General features: G+C 27.5%; 1 protein-coding gene across 2 annotated transcripts in view; it reads left to right on the top strand.

Moving 5' to 3' along the window:
* The first annotated feature begins 1,107 nt into the window (after positions 1-1,107).
* The window catches only part of GC (gamma-glutamyl carboxylase), a 46,383-nt gene continuing 36,569 nt past the window's right edge, over positions 1,108-10,921 (top strand). Inside the window, exon 1 of one of the 2 annotated variants that reach the window (XM_075376877.1) lies at positions 1,108-1,263. The gene's annotated coding sequence lies outside the window, so the exon portion shown is untranslated. Of the gene's footprint in view, positions 1,264-4,872; positions 5,020-10,921 lie in introns of those variants that run through there. The other variant, XM_075376878.1, reaches the window with a different exon arrangement.

The following is a 10,921-nucleotide window of genomic DNA, read 5'->3' as shown; positions in this document are numbered from 1 at the left end:
GGAGCCTCGCGCACTGCCGACGGCGGCTGGCGGAGCTTTTTCCTCCCTCTAACGAAAAAAAAAAAATTAAAATTCGTATAAAAGCCTTTAATAGGATTTGAAAGTTGAAACTCTCGACTTCGAAATCAGCTGATTTACAAAGACGCGTTTACCTCTAGACCAACCCGATAGGTCCCGGTATCCACTCCTGAGACTGTACAAGTCTACGATTCATTTACATTCATACATATAATCCTCGTTCATCATCTAAAGAAATACCTTACGGTGGTTCAGGAGAAAAAAAAGAAAAAGAGAGAGTAGCCCGTAAATTAACAATGAATAAAGAAATCCGTTCAAAAAACTCACCGATCTAAAAAAGTGGTGGCACCGGTATTCGATAAAAGTACATTTTTTCTTATACAATCAATAACAAATTAAGAAAAATTCTTCATCATTTTGTATTTTAGATATATTTTTTTAAAGAAATAATAAATTAAAAGGAAGGTGAATGAAAAAGAAGAATATACTTTACAGAAAATAATCGGTTGTTAACAAAGATGAATTTATAAATTTAAAAAGAATTCTTGAAAAAAGTACATGGAATGTGTAGCTTTGCTGTGGCAAAATATTAAACCAGAAAGAAAGAAAAAAAAGGGGGAATGATAATACTATTAAAAATGTTAAAAATCAAAACTAATTAAAAGTTGTTTACAAAATATATAAGCATATTAATTAAAACTACCTAAAATGGAAACATTTGACGGTAGAAAAAAATTTCAGTTACCATTTAAAATTTGATTTCATTAGCATATATATATAAATTAATTAAATTATTATTAAACCACATGAGAGAAAAAAAAACCGCAGCTATATAGTAAAAATTTAAATATACAATCGACGTTAATTCAATATTATCTGGAGATACGATAATTAAATCGACAGATGATTTTTCTTCCAGAAGAAAAACAGTTTAAGCGACTAAAAGGCGCCCGTTGTCATTTTGTATATATTATAGATTTTATACAATAACGAACGACATAAAATCGATCTCTGAAAATAGGGCTAGCTATACAACAAACAAAATGATGGTGCCTCCTGACTCCAGTCAGTAAGATTGTAACGGTCGACTAGTCAACAAGTTACTTCGCTCTCAAATGTTAATATTATTATACAGTTAACAAGGCATCTGGTTCTGATGATACTAGTTAAATTTCCCTTTATAGTTAGTTAATCTTCAAAAAAATATAATTTGAAAACTTTTTATTCTTCAAACTTATCAAAAAGGTAAATGTTTTTATTTGTTTACTGTTACATGAAGGTTATTTTATTAGATATCAAGTATAACAAAACGGACGAGTAATTAAAAATATTCTATTAGAATTGAAATAATACGTTAACTAAATAATAATTCATGAGTAAATAAATATAACTTCCTGTGAATTCCTGGAGGTAAATTTGATAATTATCAGCCGTAATATAATAATTCTGAATACTTTTAAAGAACCTAACCATTTCAAATTTATATCTGTTTTTTCCCCATCAAAAAAGTGCTCAACCGAAATTTATCAGACTTCAAAAAAGAGTTCATAATTCGACCAGTATGTATTTTTTTTCTTATGTAAATATGTAAGCAGTAATTTGTAACAAATGATTTCTTTTTTATTGTTTGGTGATACCGTTATAAGTTTCTTCCAGAAACTTACGCAGAATTTTCAAATTATTTACTACTCTATGTAGGTATTAAAAAATAACTTTTATTTATTTGTAATCATCATCATTACCTTAATATTGGATTTTCATTGATTTGTTAATCACAAATATCTTTTATGACCTTCTGATATTTAAAAAATTTTGATGTGAAACATAAAAAAAATTACTTGAAAAATTTGCTACGTATCCTACGTTACTTTTTTATTTTTTTTTTTACATAAAGAAGTAAATTTACATAAAAAACGATCTGATAAAACTCTTTGAAATTTGCATAAATATACATTAATGCTAAATTTAAAAAACAAAATAAAAATGTATTTAGTTTTTATTTTCCTTATTTTTAACAGGACGTACAATTGTTGGATTTTTCGTTTCTTTCGTATAGGGTAGAGTATTTTTTTAAATTTAGATTTATTAATTTTTTTCCTTTTTTGCTTGATGGATTAATTCTCCATAGAAACTTTGAAGCTTGTGCGTGAAAATATGGAAATGGAATATTGTAGCGAATGAAAAATGCTACGCTTGACCGGGCTTTGAAGCCCAGAGCCCCTGGATCAAAGGTCGAGACGTTATCCCATTCCGCCTCAGATATCGGGAATATTTAAAAATAATTCAAATAAAATAAACTTGAAAAATACTACAAAACTTACTTAAAAACATATTAAATAGAAGAAAATAATACTTTTTAATCTGTAACTTTTTTAAGTTGGTCTGAATGAAATTCAGATTCGATAATGTTATTACGTGTTTATTGTTAATTTTGGCAAACTTCATAACTTTAAATATTTTATTGCATCATTTATATACTTTATACTTTTTAGTACACATTTGAGTTGGTTTTATTTATTTATTTTTTTTTTTGAATATTAAAAGAAATATAAATAAATACTTTATTTGCATTTGATTAACCTAGCAATGTTTTTTTTTATAATGAGGAGTGAAGTGATTTCCAGTTGCTTTTTTCACGGGGCTGTTACACTGTTGCATATCAGTATGTCAGATCCTTGCTCACTCTGTTCTTTAAAAGGGCTGGATATGTAATAAACACTACTACTCTAAGAGAAAGCAACTGATATAAATATACATTTTGATAATACAAAATATATGTAAAAGAATTTTAATATTTAAAATTACTTTCAGCTTTCACAACATGGCTTCCAGCCAATATAAATAAATATAAATTAAAAATAAGTCACGACCCAAAAAAAAAATTTAATTTGAAAGAAAGATTTTAAAATGTCTATCAATAAATATTCCACTTCACAACTGTATACATAAAGATTGTTCACTACAGCATGCAGAAAAATAATTGACTAATAGGCAACTTAAGATTTGTTAAGTTCTTTAAAAATAAGATAAAATAGCTCCCAGCTTGCTCCTTATTTTTTTATTGTTCAATATTTCTTCTAGAAACAGTTGAGTTTCCTAGAAAAATGCAGTATGAAAATTATATAAATTATCACAGGGAGTATAAATAAATAAACAAATATTTATATTTATAAAAAGGAAGAGGGTTTTTATTTTTTTGGGATAAACAAAAAAATACTTGATCAATCGTAACCAAATTTTTACCCATGTTTCTTGGCATAACTGACAAGGTTTTTAGATATATTTCATCTCAAAAAATCCTGGAAAAAAAATATATGTAGTAGTGGAGATTTGCCAGTTAAAGCACAAACCTTAATAAATTGAATTAATGAACTATGAACTGTGAGTCTCCATCATTCTGTGAGCTGGGTTTGAACTGAATGATTTAAACCAATGGAATGAATAATATTACAAAAATTATAGAATTAAATTTACATTAAATAAAATATTAAATAAATTCTAAAAATTTCTGTTTAACAATAACGGGCTTCTCTTTGGGACTGTATGTGAGGCTAGATTAGTGAGGTATGCGAGTACCTCATGGAAGGCTAAACCAATCATTACCATCAACTGGTAACAAACAGGGTGCCTCATGGGGTGCTGTTTTGGGAGGTGAAATGGGGTGTTATTATATCTGCAATTGTCTGATTTTCAAAAATCAAACGGGTTATTTGTTAGTAGGTTGAAGGCTAGCTTTTGTATGCATCAGGTACACTCTCAATCTATCAGTGTTTGCCTGTTTGTTAGTTATTGAATCATGTGAAAACCACCTGAACCAATTACTTTCATATTTTCGTGTTATCCCAGGGAAGGTTTTAGGCCATCGACCGAGGCCCTAGCTCTCTTGAATGTTAAGATATTAGAAATATTTTTTATATTTTTGCTCCCAAGGAGGGTGAAGTTGTGAATTGAAGATATTCATTAAGGAAAAAATATATTCTTATACTTCGTAATTATATTTCTGGCACCATAACAAAGAAATAAGTTATGAATTTGTTATCATAGTTACTATTTATTATTCTGTCTTTTGAAATTTAGTTTTTTTTCATATTTCTACAAAACCTGAATAATATAATTATTAATCAGTATTATTCACACAACTATAAGGATGAAGTACAGTGCAGGGGTCCAGGGTGGAGCCTTCTAGGTAAATGGGAATGGTGACAGAAGAAGCTATGCGGGTGTCCAGGGTGTCGATCCTCCAGGCAAATTGGGAATAGCAAATGTAGTGAGCTCTGCAACCATGGAGTAGGCCCCAAGCAGCCCCTGAGTTGTTGGCTCTGGGATTTGCCTGGGCTGACCTAAGTCCTGAGCATCCAAGTTAAATCCATGTTATATGTATATAAATATATATAATATCTAATTGTTTTATTATCTAATATAAAATAATAATCTAATATAAATTAAAATCTGGTTAAAAATAACAAAAAGTATGATTATATAGAAAAAACCTTACAAATTTTATAAGATAGATGCAACAAAAAACTGAGCAATTTTAAAATTTGAAAACTATAAGAGCGAAAAAATATGTCAACGCATTGTATTAATTCTGACAATAAAAGGAAATATCAGCTGTAATTTAATAACAGAAATTCAACAAAGACAGTAAAATATTAAACTTGTGATCTTAAAAAAATGAGTTAACCGACCAACACACATGAACTCATAGGGGGAATATTAGTGTATCATTGTTATATATGTATTGTTGTTTAGCTGAATAATGAATCATTATTTTTAGCAGGGCAACAGCAAAGCTTCTTCCGTGACTGCTGCTGGGTGCATTAATGGTTGTGGTAATGTAGGATGTGACACTAATTAACATGTGATTTTTATGTTGCTGATGTTTGTACATGGCTTGTTTCAATGAGGAAGTTTGTGAAAATTCAAAAAGCAAAAGGAATAAATTCATAAAACTTATATTAAAGACAACACTGAAAAAAAATTGCACACAAAAAAAATCAGGTCAGTAACATTTCATACAGAACCACAAATAAAACAAAATACACATTATCAGACAAAAAATACATAAACAATCCAACAAATTTGATTTTTTGGGTAATATAAACTAGAATACTCATATTGTAATAATTTCTATAGAGGAAAAACGGGATACAGTTTTTTAAAGTGATTTAAAAATACACTGAAGCAATTTACTCCACCACAGAATCTACTTTCACCAGCTACCAGCTGAAACAAGATACTCATGTAAACATGTGAACAATAATATGAAGCCTGATATATAAACTACAAACAATATAAAATTAATATATTTGAGCAACCCAAAATGTACAAACAAATAAAAACGACATTCTATATGATAAAACATAATTTAAATTACATATTCTTAAAATGAATTGTAAACAACAATGATTTTTCAAATCCACTTCAAATATATCAACATCCAATAATCTTTTCCAGTAGCAATCTCTGAAGAACTTTAACATAAATGAAAACTAGGTCATATGCAAGAAATGTTTTTTTGGTACTTATGTATTAGCCTGTCGACCATAACTATAATGATCCTGAAAACTTTGAAAATACTTCAAAGTTACGGGATCATTAACATATTTTACATATTAAAAATGTAAGCATTATTGCTTATAATTATAAATATAAAATAACCAAACTTAACTTATGCTCGTTTCGCTTGCCAACCTCAACAAATTAACAGTAATGTTTTGATTATTTAGATAATAAATAATTGCAATAATTACCGAATTTATTATTTAAATACACAAAATATTTCTGTGTTAATTAGTCAAGGTTAGCAAGCGAAGCGCTTGTAGGGTTGTTTGGTTAAATTATAATTAAAAAATAAATAAATATAAATGGTTATATCGGATGATATCAACAATAACCCAAAAGTTTACAATTTATTGGTCGACGATCTGATTGATAATCAGATTTTAAATCTAATTTAAATAACTATGGGTGTAATTATTTTTATTTTAATTTAAATCCCCAAATTCAGTACTTTGATGATTGAGGTTCTAATAATGGTACAGTTCACGTTCTGACAAAGAGTGTAACTTTATTGTAACTAGAATAATAAGTTGTTAAATACAAGAACTAAAAAGAAATTGAAAATGATGTATTATAATGAATAAAAAGAGAATGACCAGTAAATGATAAATAAAATGGGTACGATATAAAAGAACAGATGAAATAAATGGTTTTGTTACATGATCTTGAACTTGAAGGCCTCTTATATAAATAGAATAATATCAAGATTCTAAAGTGTTCTTTATTAACACCCACAGAAAAGTGCAAAACAATGATAACTAACATGCAGTCTCACTTAAATTCATACACAAAATATTATTTATACCTCTTTTAGTACTACAAATACATACAAACTTGCATATTTGAAAACAAACATGCATATTTAACAAATGATATTGTGAATGTAATTTATCTGCGATAAAAAAACAAATTATGCGTGTTTTAAAACTATTGTTAATAAAAATAAAGCAATTGTTTAAGCAATTCCCACTTCCAGTTTTTTCTTCTTGAAAGCAGAGATATTAAAAAAAAGAATGATTTATATATTTTTAAATTTCTAAGTATATAATCATTATTATGGATAATACAATTTTATTAATTTAAATGTAACCTAACATTACAAATGAATAATGACATACAGTTTCTAATTCATGGACTTGTATTGGAGAATATAAGGAGTATCAAATTTACCCAATAAATCCTTAGCCTTAGACTGGATTCTTTGTACAGTTGCTAGGTGGGATACTATAGTTTCTGGGACAGTCAATACATAGACTGTTCCCTTCACACCATACCAATATCAATGACATGGACAGTAATACAAAGGCATTCCAAAAATTTAGATCTTAACAGTCATCCAATGAACATCTGAAAAACGTCATAAAATCACCATCTAGGAAATGATCAAACATAATGGACAGATTATGATAAAGAAGTAATCTAACTATTTTTTCTTCATAATTCAAGACTTCTTCTTCAAGATTCAAAAGAGCCACCTCCTTGATCATGAAGAAAAAATAATTTGAAAGTTTTTTAGATGAAATTACAAGTATTATGAACAAACTAACAGGGATCTTTCCCTGTACTTAATTTTTTTACAATAGAACAAGAAGGAAAAATCTTTTACAGCAATAATTACTGTAGCAACAAAAAGAAAATGAAAACAGACTATGTTTTTATTTTAAATAAAAAAAACAGCTGTCAATTTTCTAAATAAATTTTGTGAAAATCAAAAACATATTTTGGTTTTATTTTTTTGTTATTTGCGATTCTCATTTAAAAAAAACCATTTTCTTAATGATCATTTTGAAATATGTTTCAATAAGTACATATTTTCAAAAGTAGTAAGAAAACTAAACGAAGAAAACAAGCTGATATACTAATGCAATCAGGTTACTGCAAAACAACATAAAGCTAATTTATTAATAATCAAACACTGGATAAATTTCATCTTTCGAGCCATGAATATTTGCATAAATGTTTTTTATTTTAAGTAAATTATTAGTTATATAAAAATTCTCTATATCTTTATCTTAAGACTATTTCAACAAAAATAATTCATAAGTCATAACAGGAGTTGAAAGAAGTCAAACTCTATTAATATATAGATTGTAGTAATACAGTAAGAGTAGCAAAGCCAGAAAGATGTACAATTTAGGCATAAAAAAAATGGTGATGTAAGGAGAATGTCGGAAGTTAAATATATTTATATCATTTAAAATGAGAAGGTTTTTCTAGAGAAAAAGAAACAGTTTCTAAGTATATAAACTAAATAAATAAGCTGTTGTGCTTTACATCAAGAAATTTAGGAGTAGTTCAATAATTGAAGGAAATATAAAAAATAAAAACAAAAAGAAATAAACTATCTTAACAAAAACAAATACTGCGACATATTTCTTACATGCAAATTTCAAACATGAATGAGAAATTTACACGAAATTTGCAAACAAAAGCTATTGACCTAAAAGTAAATAGAATAAAAATATTAACAAAAAAACAAAAATTATGGATAAACCCTCACATTACAATTAAGCTAATTCACATCATTATATATCATTACAGTATTGAAAGAAAAGATTACAGTATTAAAGAAAAGGTTGGAAACCAGGATTTCTTTCACTAAACTTAGTTGTATAAGTTGCACAAATACTATGTATTACTGTTATCAATTTTTTAATGTTAAAGTCATTATCACCTAGTAATACTTGTAGGATTGGTATTAAACATTTATTATTATTCTTATTCTTGAAAAAAAAAATGGTGCTGCTATTTTGGAGTCAGGAGGGCACTGGTGCCAGAATGCTTTTGTAGTACTGTTTTTTGGTAGAAATAAAAAATTATCCTTTCATATAAAATTTATTTTAATTTAAAGTATGGTTTACATTTTAGTTTAACATTAAGTATTCATTTTAATCATATTTCTTAATGAATGATATCACTTCTTTAAATGTGTGGCAAGAATAAATGGTGTGTAATAAATTATAAAAATCAGACCACACAAAAATGGACCTTTTGATCTCTGTAGGCAAGCAAAATAAGTCACTAAAAATTCAATTCATAAAAAATGTAACATTTGACATTTTTTGACAACAGCAAAAAAGATAATTTTTGCTCCTTATCAAAATAAACATCAAAATGAAACTGCATTCCTCATAACATACCAACTGCCTGTGGGGGTGAACCATATTCTTGTGGTTTGCACAGCTATAGTACAAAATCAGACATTCCAGAGCTGGAAAATTTACAAGTGCATTCATATTTGGAATTATAATGCCACAAAGGTGCATGCAATGCATATTCAATAATCGGAGCTGTTATGTTCATGTTTTCAGTTTACCGAAGCTATTGTATTAAATTTGTATCAATTTTGAGGAAAAAAGTAACTACTTGCTAATTGCTTTTATAAACTAATTACTTAACAGTAATTGCTTTACTAATTACTATTGCTTTTATAATATTACATAACTAATTTAATTTGAGAACTGGTATTAACATAACTTGTTTTCAAAGAATAGGAAATATTTTCTCAGGATATCGTTTATGTCATGTCCACAGTTTTAGTTCCTGCTGTACATATGCTGTGTGTATAAGATTATCAAAAACATTACTCTTCCTTTTCAAGTTTGTCAAAAGTTATTTCCGAAGTTGAGGTTAAAATCTGTAGATGATTCATTTTAAGTTTACTTTGAATTCATTCTTCCAAAGACCTTTCAGATGTTTTGCACTGTACCTTCTTCTGTGGAGTTGTTGTTAATAGTTCCTCTCTTAAAATGGTTAGGAAACTCCATCAGTACAGAGTAAAATTACACATTTGTTTGTATTGTTTTTGTTCATTTAATTTTTATTTGTCAAATTTAGTGTTTGTAAATTTTATATTATTCAAGTGTGAAAATATTGTTAAGTTGAGAAAAAGTTACTACCTTAGCAAGCTGTAATGAATAAAAATGCCTGGATTACAAAGCTTCAACAAAATGAATGAAATTTCAAAAATCTTACTAAAAGTTTTTCCATAAAATGGATATTTAGCAAAATTTCAGCACAAATATATTAAGTCTCCCTTGGTAAATGATGGTGAAAAAATTCAATGTATTTCGCTGTACATACCATCCTACAAATATTATATTAGACTTTTTTACTGTAAGAATAATTGGTGGCTTTACTTTCATACAGACCTTATTATCCCTAATAGACCTCATCCATTAAGTCAGCTTTTTTGCAATCGTCAAATAAGAAGCTAAAAATGAATAACAGTCCTTGGACAATTAGACAAAACTGCCAACTAACTGAATTTTAAATAAGAATAAAGTTTTTTTACCAGTTACTAAACAGTATCACTATTGTGCAGCAGTTATAAACAGGGAGGTAGATAACATAATTTTTATGATGGAAAAGGAAATGTGAAAATAGAACAAGAAAACAATCAAAACACAGACAAATTGCTCTTATTCATAATTTATCATTTTCTCTAGGATCATAATTCAATAAAATGGGATAATTGCTTTTGAGTTAAATCAAAATCATTATAATGGATCATAAAAAAAATTCTGGATTTTTTCTCACGTTCAGGACCAGAATTATATAGTTCTTGGTCCTGTTGAGAGCTTACATAAAATTTATACAAAATTGATCCAGTTATTTAATATCTATTTGTAGCCAAAACCCATGAAACAGCAATTTTTTGGGATCAGTTTTAAGGAGACCCTTAAAATGTCAAAATCATGTTGAAATCTGGAACTCAAGTTTTTGGATGATCACATTAATTTCTATTATTAACTGTTCAGTCGATTTAAGAAAGTAAAATAATTAGAATATGTAATTCAGATTATAGGTAAACAATTAAGAAGTAATCAAAAAGTAATAATATAATTGTGGGTAAGGTTTCCTTTAACAAATAAAAGGGAGTACCTTAAATGAGAATTAGATAAATAAAACAAAAGATTATAACTTAAGAATGTAAAATTCAAAAAAATGATGGTATTGCAGAACATAACCTTGACAATATAAATGAATTACCACACAATTTTAATATAAAAATTGTAACTGTAACATCATACTATAAACTTTCAGTTTTTAAATTGTTTTAATAATGTGGAATCTGCATCAAGTATGGTCACTAAAACAAGACTACCATTCATTTTACACAGCCCAATGGAAAAAAAACTAAAAGCTTGGAGATTTTTATGTAGTTCTTGTGAAATATAAAACACATTATGGAAAAAAGAGGCTATTTAGTAAGGTAATTTATGAATAAAAGTGGCATCAGGTAAGATTATTGTAACAAGACTGGTGTAATGGACCTGAGTAACAGAAGAAAGTAGCAGAAAAAATTCATTCCAATCAGAAGAAAGTAGCAGAAAAAATA

The sequence above is a fragment of the Lycorma delicatula genome, chromosome 10 (assembly GCF_047948215.1).
Source record: "Lycorma delicatula isolate Av1 chromosome 10, ASM4794821v1, whole genome shotgun sequence".
Lineage (NCBI taxonomy): Eukaryota > Metazoa > Arthropoda > Insecta > Hemiptera > Fulgoridae > Lycorma > Lycorma delicatula.
This window is presented reverse-complemented; position numbering and strand designations above follow the sequence as displayed.